We start from the raw sequence: 11,959 nt of genomic DNA on the forward strand, positions 1-11,959 counted from the left end.
TCAGTATTTTTTTCGATTTTATGTTTTAATACTAATCAAGTTTTTTATCACATGATCTTGTTATCGTAATGAATCTTAATATTGTATATCCACCTTGGTGGTATGCAACTTTCAATTAATTAATCGATTTGTAAAATGTTTAAAATCTGAAGGTTGTATAGGTCGTTCGTTTGTATCATTAACGTATACCCCATATCTTAATTCAATCCGTCAAAGGTATATTTATTGATCCCAATTACAAAATACACCTTAAAGTTTTAAATTTTGAAAAATATGATTTGATTGAAAGCGTCGAAAAAAGAAGAGTTCCTGACTCAAAAAATTAAAATAACTCCCTCCCCCTTGATGAATTAATTTATTGTAGGTTGCACAACGTTAAGTGGCAAATATTTCATGTATATTCAGGACGATCCTCCCTTTTAAGTTAAAAGGTTTCTCCCTAATATTTCTAAGTTTTCACATTTTAGATCACTGACAGGATGAGAGGGTAAAGCAGACAGGATATTAATTCGAGAAAAAAATCCCTTGCCAATTCTTGCTAAGTAACTTGCTTTTAAAAAAACGAACGCAACAGTGACGGGCATTTAATTAGATGTTCAACCATTAATTAAAATAATCAAATGAATTAAATAAATAAATTATTTAATTAAATGTTCGTACGTGGAACAGGCTATACGACGTTCAAGTCAGTGGAAGCCAATGGAAACATACCAAACAAATCAACCAGACTGTAGTACTTTGTGTGGGTTGCGCAGAGATTGATTGAATGTTGATTGATTTTCGTCCAGTGACAAATATTCATGCATTTTCAGGACAAGGATCAGTAGTGGATTAACAGATTAATATCGTATTTAAAAAAGTTAAAATCAAACTGGCCTTATTATTTGATTTTCTTCAGAAGTGCATACTAAAATAACATCGTCTGCCCCCTCCCCCCAAAAAAAACCCAACAAAAACAAAACACATTCACCTTTCCTATCCTATAACCACAATCAATTATATCAGAAAATGATTATTAAAAATTTGTATTATTTTTAGTGAACAAGTAACGCGTAAGATACTTGGTTGACATCACTCAAACCGAATTTTATCTGTTTCCTAGATAATCAATGTTTTGACACAGTCCCCAAGTTTAAAGTCTAATTTGTCAACCTCAGCGTCGAGAATATTCCTTTTCGTAACATGTATAATAATGCATACATCGAATAAACTTTTCATTTCATGTATAAGGTATGCACAAGTCTAAGCAAGACTTTGAATGCGTTTGTTATCTTACTACTTGAAAAAAAAGTATGACAATATCAAAATGGAAAACTTTATTCAAAAGCATTGACTGCTTAGATGTTGTAGCTCAACTTATATATCTAGGGTATCCGAACTGCGCTGAAAGTGTTATAAACACTAAACAGTCCCGACCCACTGTTCATTTGTACAGTAATTAGGTCATCTTGTGCCAGATTAACGTTGATGGTTTGGGATGCCATATCATAATTCGTGTTAGCAAATAGCCACACCAAAATCACCCCATTCCTCCTTAAAGTAAGGTGAGAGGATAGAGGGGGGCATGACATCATGGACACAGATAATGAGTAAACACCAGCTGTTGGAACTGTAAAAGTACCGGCGCCATCATATTCGGTTGTTGGTGCTGCATTATCAACGATTACGTTGTACGGGACTATATTTCCTACACCAACTGTTGTGCAACCTAAAGGTAATGTCGCTGTAAATGCAGCTGAAATAAGATTTAAAATAAATTTTTAAAAAATGTATAATATACACATACACATACATTAACCTCTATATAGTTCTCAGAATAAAAAGGTCCTACTGAATCTGTATCATACTTTATCCTGCGGTCATTTGTGTATTGTTATTTTAATGTTCACTGTAAAAAAATCCTAATACTTGTATTTTTACTGTATGTGTTCTGTTCGTACAAATGCATATTTTGTATTGGATTCAAGTCAAATCACCCGCTCCTGCCAAACGATTCCAATTGATGTTGAATGATACAAGTCTTAATATTAAATATTAATCTTTTATATCAATATATATTTATATAAAAAAATTATATAAATGCACAGTAATACTTGAAACACAAAATTCCAACCAGGAATTGTCACTGAAATGAAAGACGTTTTATGCCGTTATGAAATCTGGAATACATTACAGCTGTAATTTCTATACACTTATAATTACTTTAAAATGCACAGCGTTGATGTATACTAAACTTCAAACGGATAAAACGGCTTTCAGTTCAGTGACAATGTCTGCAAGAATTTTGTGTTCAAACTTCTAATTTTGCATTCGAAATGAAGATAACAAGAAAAGATCTGTAAATTAAGGAGTTAAAACTCTTTCTTTTATAGTTTATAAGATATCAAAACTACTATTTAGTGTCGTTTTAAGTTATTTAAATTAAAAGATGTTAAGTAACATTTTAAAACCGAAAAAAATATGTAATCATAATATTGGTCAATGCATCATGTGTTATATAGATTGGTAATACTGACATTCAAATTTCAGTTTTAGAATATGGTCTTCGTTTAGATATGCAATGTACGTAAATTTGTCATTCAAAAGTGTAACAAAATACTTGTATTCCCTTGAAAATCGAATACCTATTGAAAAGTTTATAATAAGAAACATGGACAAAAAGAAAAATCACAAAAATACTGAATTCTGAGGAAATTTCAAGACGGAAAGTCCCTTGTCAAATGCTAAAATAAATCAAACGAATGAAGAACAACTGTGATACTCAGATTTATCATATGTGATTATGCGACCGATGCAAGCAAGCACCTGGAATACATGTAAGTTAAATTGGTATAGGGTTGACCAAATCAAAATTAAACAAGTATGGTTTAATAAAAAATGGTCTAAGTAAACTTTGTGCGGAATTTGTTTTTATAATGCTTGGTGGCTGATAAGTATAAAGTTAACCTTTTTGGCAGTCATAAACATAGTTCAATGAAGAACAGTCTGTATGTTAAGTTCATGATTGTGTTCTTTTTAGTAAGATTTATCATTATAAATTTCTCGAAACACTATTCGCTTTCAATACATACATGTTCGTATATTTTGGTAACTTAAAACGTTATTAATATAAAATCTTACCAGAACTTGCACGACACATCAACACAAACAAAATGCCTGTTAAAATAGGTGTCATTATGATTTCCTTGACAGTTGACAAGCGTATCTGCAAGAAAGAAAATTACAATTAAGCGACAGACGGTTTCGGACGCATAGAGTTTTTTTTATACATTTATAATAAAATTATTTTGCACACTATCACGAAATACAAATATCGTTGGTAAGAAAGCACTTGATATTTATTAAGGCGATGCGTTTCTTTTACTTATATTTTATTATATATGTCAAATTCTAACACATCTTATGACTGCTTCTATGATGTTTTTTGCGATCTGTTGACAAAAGATGTATTACTTTCATATTGCTGTTTCATCTCGTTGTCAGCGTAACTGCACACTTTTAATATACTGACATTCCAAACCAATTTTAAAGTTGATAAAGGAAAGAGCAAAAGGATGAAAATATTAACTATTCGCAGCAATAAACAAAATAGCGATTTTCTTAACCCTTAAATCATCTACATAGACTGCAATCTGCAAACTTTGGCAAAGTTTATATAAATCCAATGGTACAAACACCATATGGATTTAACTAGGTGCAGTTTATGAACATTGAAATATACCGCTAATGAGTGTAAAAATAATATCTTATGTCAACACTTTGCTTAAGACAACCAATATATAAAAAAAGATATAATATATATGAAATAAATATCAAAAGAAAATACTTTGAATGAATAATTATAGATAGTAACATGTGACAAAATCGATGAAATTGGTAGGTAATTATCTTTCACTGAAATTAAGTATGATAAAAAAAAAAATTGAAAACAAAATATCGCGATGATACAAAATGTAAAGGAAACACAAAAAAAAATTGTAAAACGATCCTCTTTTCCAAGCTCGTAAATAATGTAGAAAATATCTAATATCAACACTTACCTTTGTTAATAATGTATGAAATGCGCAGTTTTCTCTATAACTCTACAACTCTGAAGTTGAAGAAGGAATGTGGATATATGTTAAAGGGAACACCAGTTTATATACCCTAAATCATTGTCATTATTATTCATTTTTTCTAACACATCAAACGAATAAAAAAGTATCCAAATGTATGCAATATAAAAAGATAATGGAAATTTTATTGTATAGGAAGCGATTTAAGATGTTTATCTGTAAAATTTCTTTACTTCTAAAATAAGTGAAAAGCATTGCTTTACACCAGAAGATGTAATCATGAAACATGGAAATGCAAAAACGGACATTTAAAGTGCCAGATGTAATAACATGAAGTATATGTGTATTTTAAAATAGAGAAGAGTAATAAAGATTGCTATCTTGCTTGGCACTGTTTGTATTTATTACGTAATAAGATGTGTCCATGTAAGGTTTGACAGCGGGTGGTATATACTCAATTATATATATCTGACAATAATTTTCAGCTTTACGGCAATTCAGTGTGCATTGGGAAAAAATGTATTTAGAGGGCTATATAGCATTCCGTCAAAGCGTAAAGAAATAATTTTCTCTCACTCAAAGACTGATGATTTATATACTGAAAGTTGTAAGAAAAAGAGTTTAAGGATGCCTGCTTGTCATGATTTGAAATTTTTGTCAGATTTTCGGGATCCTCTGGTTTTATCCATTTAAATGCTTTAAAAAAAATTCCCCATGAACCCCTATTTTTTCTTTTGACACATTTTTTACATGTATAATTATAAGCCATTTGTTAAAGTCTTATAAAATTTTATTTATTTTTTAATTGTATTTGAGACCTTTAACCAGTGTTAACTGGTCAATGATAAAGCTATCGAAAAGCAAGAGAGAACATTTTCCCCGCCAAAATTCCAGTGGATGATATCTCGAAAACAAGCACATGGACCCCTATATTTCTTTTTGCTTTTTTTATTCCTCAATCTATTCCCTTTCAATACATACTAGTTTTATGAAAAGTTATTTATTTTGAAACTGAGCAGCAAACATCCTTAATGTCTTACATTAATTATAGCGAATGGGTTTTGTCTGCTAATACATGTACGTTAATAAAAAAAAAAAAAACTTTCTTGACATTCCATAAATTGTTAGACTCGCTTTACAGAGACGACAAATAATTCTAACAAATGTTCGTTTCATAAATTAACATGTCATGTCACTTGATAAGATTTCTGCTTCCATTTGACAATTTTACATACTGTAAAAGATCGAGCTGTATGTGTTTTAAAAACAAAAACAGTCTACTCAATTAAATGTGTCAAAGTGACAACAACCCGACAACAGAGAAGAAGACAACCAAAAACCATCAATTGGTCTTCAATGTAATGGGAAACTCCCACACCCGGAAGCGTTCTTCAACTGGCCCCTTAACAAAAATGTATACTAGTTTTTTGATAATGGACGTCATACTTAGCTCTTAAATACACACAAAAAACTAAACTTAAAAAAAAATACAAGACTAACAAATGCCAGAGGTTCCTGACTTGGGACCGTTGCAAAAATGCGGCAGGGTTAAACTAGTTTTTTGATATCGTGATCCTCCCCTAGCAATGGTAGAAAGAACAAACACACAGCAATACGCACAGTAAACCTCAGGTCAACAGAAGTCAGAGAGTCCTATGTATTAAAAGGTAGTATAAGAAACTAAACAAAATGACAATGATACCTTAATTAATAAGGGCTACTAGCAGTTATTGACATACCAGCTCAAGACATATTTGAACAGATTAAAACATTATGTCTTCATCATGTGAATATCAAGTACAAACCTCCCGTCCATGTCAACGCACATTAGTTAAGATTAAACCGCATCAATTCCCCAAACCAACAATTGTGCATACGTATTTGGATGACATTTTCTAGTACAAGCTTATAAGATTAGCAATCTAACTAGTAACCACACGATAAAACTTCGTACTATGTCAACACATTTTCTGACCCTCAAACAAAGAAACTGCCACATAAACTGCCACATAAAAACTTTTTTTTTAATTTATGTATTGATTATCATGTTGTTTCGTTTTAATTATCGTTATTAATGAATAGAATCATATTCAATACAGTGTGGTTGTGGCTATTGATTGACGACCTAAATTATACCATTGACTGGGACAGATTATGTGAACGTTTGTCTGTAACGACCACTGCTCACTACTTACTTATTATTGAATTTAAACTGTGGGGTCACAAAAGGTATTAACGCCTTTAATAATAAAATAACTGGAAAAAATAATCAGGAATAACCTTTATGTTTTGATTTATATTATCGATATAAATCAAAACATCGTGCCATTCCTGATTCGTTTTTCGAATTACTTCATTTAGATGTTGGGAACCTTTGGTGACCCCACAGTTTAAGTGCCTTTAACAAGTACACAGCGAGCAGTGGTCGTTACAGACACACGTTCACATAATCTGTCCCAGTCAATGGAATAATTTCGTCAATCAATGGTCACAACTACACTGTTTTGAATATGATTCTAAGTATTTACTTTCCATGCAGCTGACACTTTGAAACGATAATTCTTCAGTGTTCAGGTTTTCAGAGTAATATTTTTCGTTTCAAGTCACAATGCAACCTACTGTCTAGACATCTTGTATTACACCCTGTTTTTTATTTGGTAGTGTGTTTGTTTGAGAATCATCAAATATGTTGACATAATTCCGGTGCAGCATATCAGACTCAGGTTTTACTTTTAACAGTTCAGAATAATAAGTTATATCGGTAGAAAAACTCTAAATCCTGAAATACCTTTTCCTTAATGTAGATATCACTATGTTAGATAATCTACCATTTTACTTAGTGTAGTTTGTAGTGCTACGTCTTTGTTTGTTATATTAACTTTTTTCAAAACATGTGAGTTTTTGAAGCCATTCGTTTTATATCACTATGTTTCCTGTTTATCATGTTTTATGAGTATGAAATTTGTCTTCAATGTATCTGCCGTTGCTTTTGTTTAGCAAATCACAATAAAAATTCATCAATCAGATGATAGGAAACTTGCTTGATTCTAATATTGCCAAATTTTGCAATTACATTTAAGAAAGAGATTTCATGGCTATTTTTTATAAAACAAATGTTCTTATTACTCTTGAGATTATTCGATGAATTATTTTCTAATAGAAGATATAGGTGCACCTTGTATGAAACTCAATACAATATTTATCTTTAAATAGAGAAAACATTACCATAGAGTCAAACAGTGCAAATTAAGATGACAATAATTATTACCCCTTCTCTATTTTTAAATGTACATTCATGTTATTACATCTGACACTTTAAATGTCCATTTATGCATTTCCATGTTTCATGATTACATCTTCTGGTGTAAAGCAATGCTTTTCACTTGTTTTTGAAGTAAAGAAATATTACAGATAAACATCTTAAATCGCTTCCTATACATTAAAATTTCCATTATCTTTTTATATTGCATACATTTGGATACTCTTTTTATTCGTTTGATGTGTTGAAAATATGAATAATAATGACAATGATTTAGGGTATACAAACTGTTGTTCCTTTTAAAATTTATCCACATTCCTTCTTCAACTTCAGAGTCGAAGAGTTGTAGAGAAAAAGGCGCATTCCATACATTATTGACAAAGGTAAGTGATGAGGTTAAATATTTTCTTCATTATTTACGAGCAAAATGAAATACGTAAAATAGAAAACAAAATCGTTTTACTATTCTGTTTTTGTTTCCTTTTTACATTTTGTATCATTGCGCTATTTTGTTTTCAAAAATTCTTTTATCATACATAAGTTCATTGAAAGATTATACCTACCAATTTCATTGATTTGGTAACATTTTTCTATCTATAATTATTCATTCGAAGTATTTTCTTTTTATATATATTTCATATATATTATATCTTTTTTTTTATATTAGTTGTCTCAAGCAAAGTATCAAAGCTCCTGTATTGACATGAAATATTATTTTTTTCGCTCATAAGCGGTATATTTTATGTTAATAAACCACACTTTGTTTTCAAATCCATATGGTGTTTGTACCCTTTGGGTCATATTGACTTTTCCAGATTTGGCACAGCTCTTTGAAAGGTTTAGTTTTTAATGCTCTTTATCTTCGTCAATGATTTTGTCTTGCACTGATGAGTCTTGTACAGTGATGACACATGCATTGTGTATTATAAGCCTTGTATAGTGATGACGCATGCGTTGTGTATTATAAGTCTTGTATAGTGATGACGCATGCGTTGTGTATCATAAGCCTTTTATCTTCGATGAGTGTTACACATAACCAATTGAAATAAAAAAAAAAGGAAAGGGATGAGTGTTTCCACAATTCAATCACAGTCGATGTAGATGATTATACGATTAAGATAAGTCGCAATTTTGTGTATTGCTGCAAAAAGCTTACATTTCAACTGTTTGCTTTGTCCTTTATCAACTTTAAAATTTGTTTAGAATGCTAATATAGTTAAGGTGGTACCTAACATTACAGGGAGATAACTCTGTAAAGTCAGCTAAACGTTTTAATTACATTGTGTTGTAAAAGGAACATTAAGCTTCTCAATGATCAAACTTGGTGTTTGTCAAACTGCTATATAACCAGTGTATTTTTTCTGACAAAACTGTTGGTTCAAAATTTTTGAAATTTTGAAATTTTTGTTAGAGGGTCAAAGTAAATACTTTGACAAAATTTTATGAAAATTAAACGAGCCAAATTAATTTTGGTGAAAGTGTTGGGTACCACTTTAAGTTATGCAGTTACGCTGGATATATCTGTAATGAAATAATACAGCAATATGAATATAAAACATATTTTTTCAACAGGCAGCAATATTAATTATGGAAGCAGTCCTAAAATGTGTTAGAATTGGACATATCTAATAAAATATAATTAAGTAAAACTCATGGCCTCACTAAATACAGAATTCTTTGTATTTCTTAATATTGTTTTACATGATTTTATTGTAAACAAAACGTGATGCGTCCTAAACCGTTCTGGTGGTAGCTTCACTTAGAAGTTTGAATAGTTGACATTTCATTAACGTTTGTTACGCTGTTTAATATAATCGAGAGTTTGATTTGGTTAGGTCTTGCGGACTTCCCATTTTTGAGTTCGGAATCTTTGTTTATTTTCTTTGACTGAATCATTTAAATGCATGTTTGAACATATTCGTGTACGATGTTTTCCATACGTCATTTATTCATAATTTTCTTTCTTGCAGATACCTTTATCAACTGGCAAGGCAATCACAATGTCACCTATTTTAACAGGCATCTTGTTTGTGTTGATGTGTGGTGCAAGTACTGGTAAGATTTTATGTTAATCACGATTTTAAGTTACCAAAATGTACATATATGTATTTATCGATAGCAAAAAAGTGTTTTAGGAAAGTAATGATGAATAAATCACATTATCATGAACTTAAAAAGCAGAATGTTGTTCAAAGTGCTATACCACTATCCCAGGTTAGGGGAGGGTTAGAATCCCGCCATCATGTTTAACTTCGCCACATTATGTATCTACAACTTCAGGAGCCTGTAATTCAGTGGTTGTCGTATGTTTATATGTTACATATTTGTTTTGTGTTCATTTTTTTTAAATAATAAAGCTGTTAGTTTTCTCATTTAAATTGTTTTGCATTGTCAGTTCGGGGACGTTTATAGCTGACCATGCGGTATGGGCTTTGCTCATTATTGAAGGCCTTAAGGTGACCTATAGTTGTTCATTTCTGTGTCATTTTGTTATCTTGTGGAGAGTTGTCTCATTGGCAATCGTACCACATCTTCTTTTTTATATTCATAGGACTATATCAATCGCTACCGACAAATCAAAGAGACGTAAAAACAACCCTGCACAAAGTTAACTTCGACCATCTTTGATTAAACCATACTTGTAAACTTTTGGCTTGGGCAATCCTATACCAATAATACTTATTCAGTATAACCAATCAATACATATACAGTGAAATCTGACTAAACCGAATCATGTATAAACCGAAAACCTAAATAAACTAAACATGTTCTTAACCACCGTCATATCAAATAGCATGCGATGTTAACTTGATAAAACGGAACATCGGTTGAAACCGAACAAAATTCCCGAAGAGGTTTGGTTTGAACAGGTTCTACTGTATTACTGCATGATTGATTTACTAATTTAATGATTACATAAGTTTGTCAACTTTAAGACGTTACTTTTAAATTACTGAAACCAGACTAATAATAGTAGTTTTTATATCTCATAAACTATAACGACAATAATAATGTTTTATTAATAACAGATTTTAAATGGAATCAAACTTCTTTTATTTAAGTTACAATTTCTGTTCAGAATTTTGTGTTTAAAGTTTTACCATGCATTTATGAAAAGAAACTAAGATTACTAGAATAGATTTTTATTATAAAGATTTGTATCATTGACATCAATTGGAATCGTTTGACAGAAGCAATATGCCTTTTTTTCCGAACAAAACACAGCAGTAAAAAATCAAGAATCCGGATTTGTTGTAAAGTGAAGTTACAATCGAAAGCTGACCACAGGATGAAGTGTCATACAGATTCAGTAGAAACTTTTCTGAAGAACTATATAAGCGTTTATGTATGTATATACTATACATTTTTTTAATATTTATTTTCAATATCATTTCAGCTCATTTTACAGCGACATTACCTACAAATACCGTACAAGTGGGTGTAGGAAATGTAGTCCGATACAGTGTAGTCGTTGATAATCCATGAAATGAATATGATGCCACGACCGGTACCTTTACAGTTCCAACAACTGGTGTTTACTCATTATCTGTGTCCATGATGTCAGGCCTTCTATCCTCCCACCTTACTCTAAGGAAGACTGGGCAGATTTTGGTGTGGCTATACACTGGAAAGAATTATGATATGGCATCCCAAACTATCAATGTTCAACTTACAGCCGGCAACCTAATTACTGTACAAATGAACTCTGGAGCGTATAACACTTTTAGCGCAGCTTTGATACCCATACGCTAAAGATATTTATGGCCCGAAAATATCAGCAGTGAAAGCTATTGAATAAAGTTAAGCATGTTGATACTGTCATTTTTTTTTATCAAGTAATAAGAAAACAAACGCATTCAAAGTGTTGGTTTGCTTGCGTCTACTTTGTGCACGAAACAAAGGGTTTATTCATTGTATTTGCTTTTAGAATAATGCAATGCATTGTGTCATGACTGCAAAGTTAGGCTAACTATATACATACATAAGTTTAATTTATTAAGATATAGAGTATACGTTATTGAGACAAACACACGACATACCTAACTTACATTATGTATGTATGTTCCTGTCCCAAGTCAGGAGCCTGTTATTCAGTGATTTTCGTTTGTTTATGTGTTACATATTTGTTTTTCCTTCATTTTTTTTTTAAAACAAATAAGGCCGTTAGTTTTCTCGTCTGAAATTTTGTATATTGTCATTTTGGGTCCTTTCATAGCTGACTATGTGGTATGGGCCTCTATTTGATCGGGTTGTTGATTCTTTGAAATATTCCTCATTTTCATTCTCAGTTTCATAGCTAAGACAAAACCACAACAGATAGATTTAATGGTTACTAAGGCGACCCCCTTAAGAAAGTTTGCTGATGACTTAAAATTAAATGACATGCAAATAGATTACAGCCGATTGCATTGAGTGTGTAGGGAAAGGTAGAAACATTGGTTGCCCTGCTTGCTACATGTAGCTGAACCGTGAAGCCATTATTAGGTAAGGTAAACCTCCCTTCTTTGAGAGTAGACTAGTCCGACAGATAACCAATCTATCTGTCGGTAGTACTAGACTACTTTGAAAGAAGGGAAGTGTACCTTACCTAAAATTGACTTCACGGTTCAGCTAACAAGAAAGCTAACCAATGATTCTACCTCTC

The 11,959-nt window shown here is 31.4% G+C and overlaps 2 long non-coding RNA genes across 2 annotated transcripts; one reads left to right on the top strand and one right to left on the bottom strand.

Moving 5' to 3' along the window:
• Positions 1–1,347: 1,347 nt before the first annotated feature.
• On the bottom strand, positions 1,348–4,113 carry LOC143058261 (uncharacterized). Its single transcript, XR_012972972.1, has 3 exons — positions 4,041–4,113; positions 3,121–3,205; positions 1,348–1,735 (listed from the first exon to the last, which is right to left on the bottom strand). It is a non-coding gene; the product is annotated as an uncharacterized LOC143058261 (long non-coding RNA).
• Positions 4,114–7,606: 3,493 nt separating this feature from the next.
• LOC143058236 (uncharacterized) lies at positions 7,607–11,110 on the top strand. Its single transcript, XR_012972958.1, has 3 exons — positions 7,607–7,697; positions 9,285–9,369; positions 10,712–11,110. It is a non-coding gene; the product is annotated as an uncharacterized LOC143058236 (long non-coding RNA).
• Positions 11,111–11,959: the final 849 nt, after the last annotated feature.

Source organism: Mytilus galloprovincialis, chromosome 14 (genome assembly GCF_965363235.1).
Source record: "Mytilus galloprovincialis chromosome 14, xbMytGall1.hap1.1, whole genome shotgun sequence".
Taxonomy (NCBI): Eukaryota; Metazoa; Mollusca; class Bivalvia; order Mytilida; family Mytilidae; genus Mytilus; species Mytilus galloprovincialis.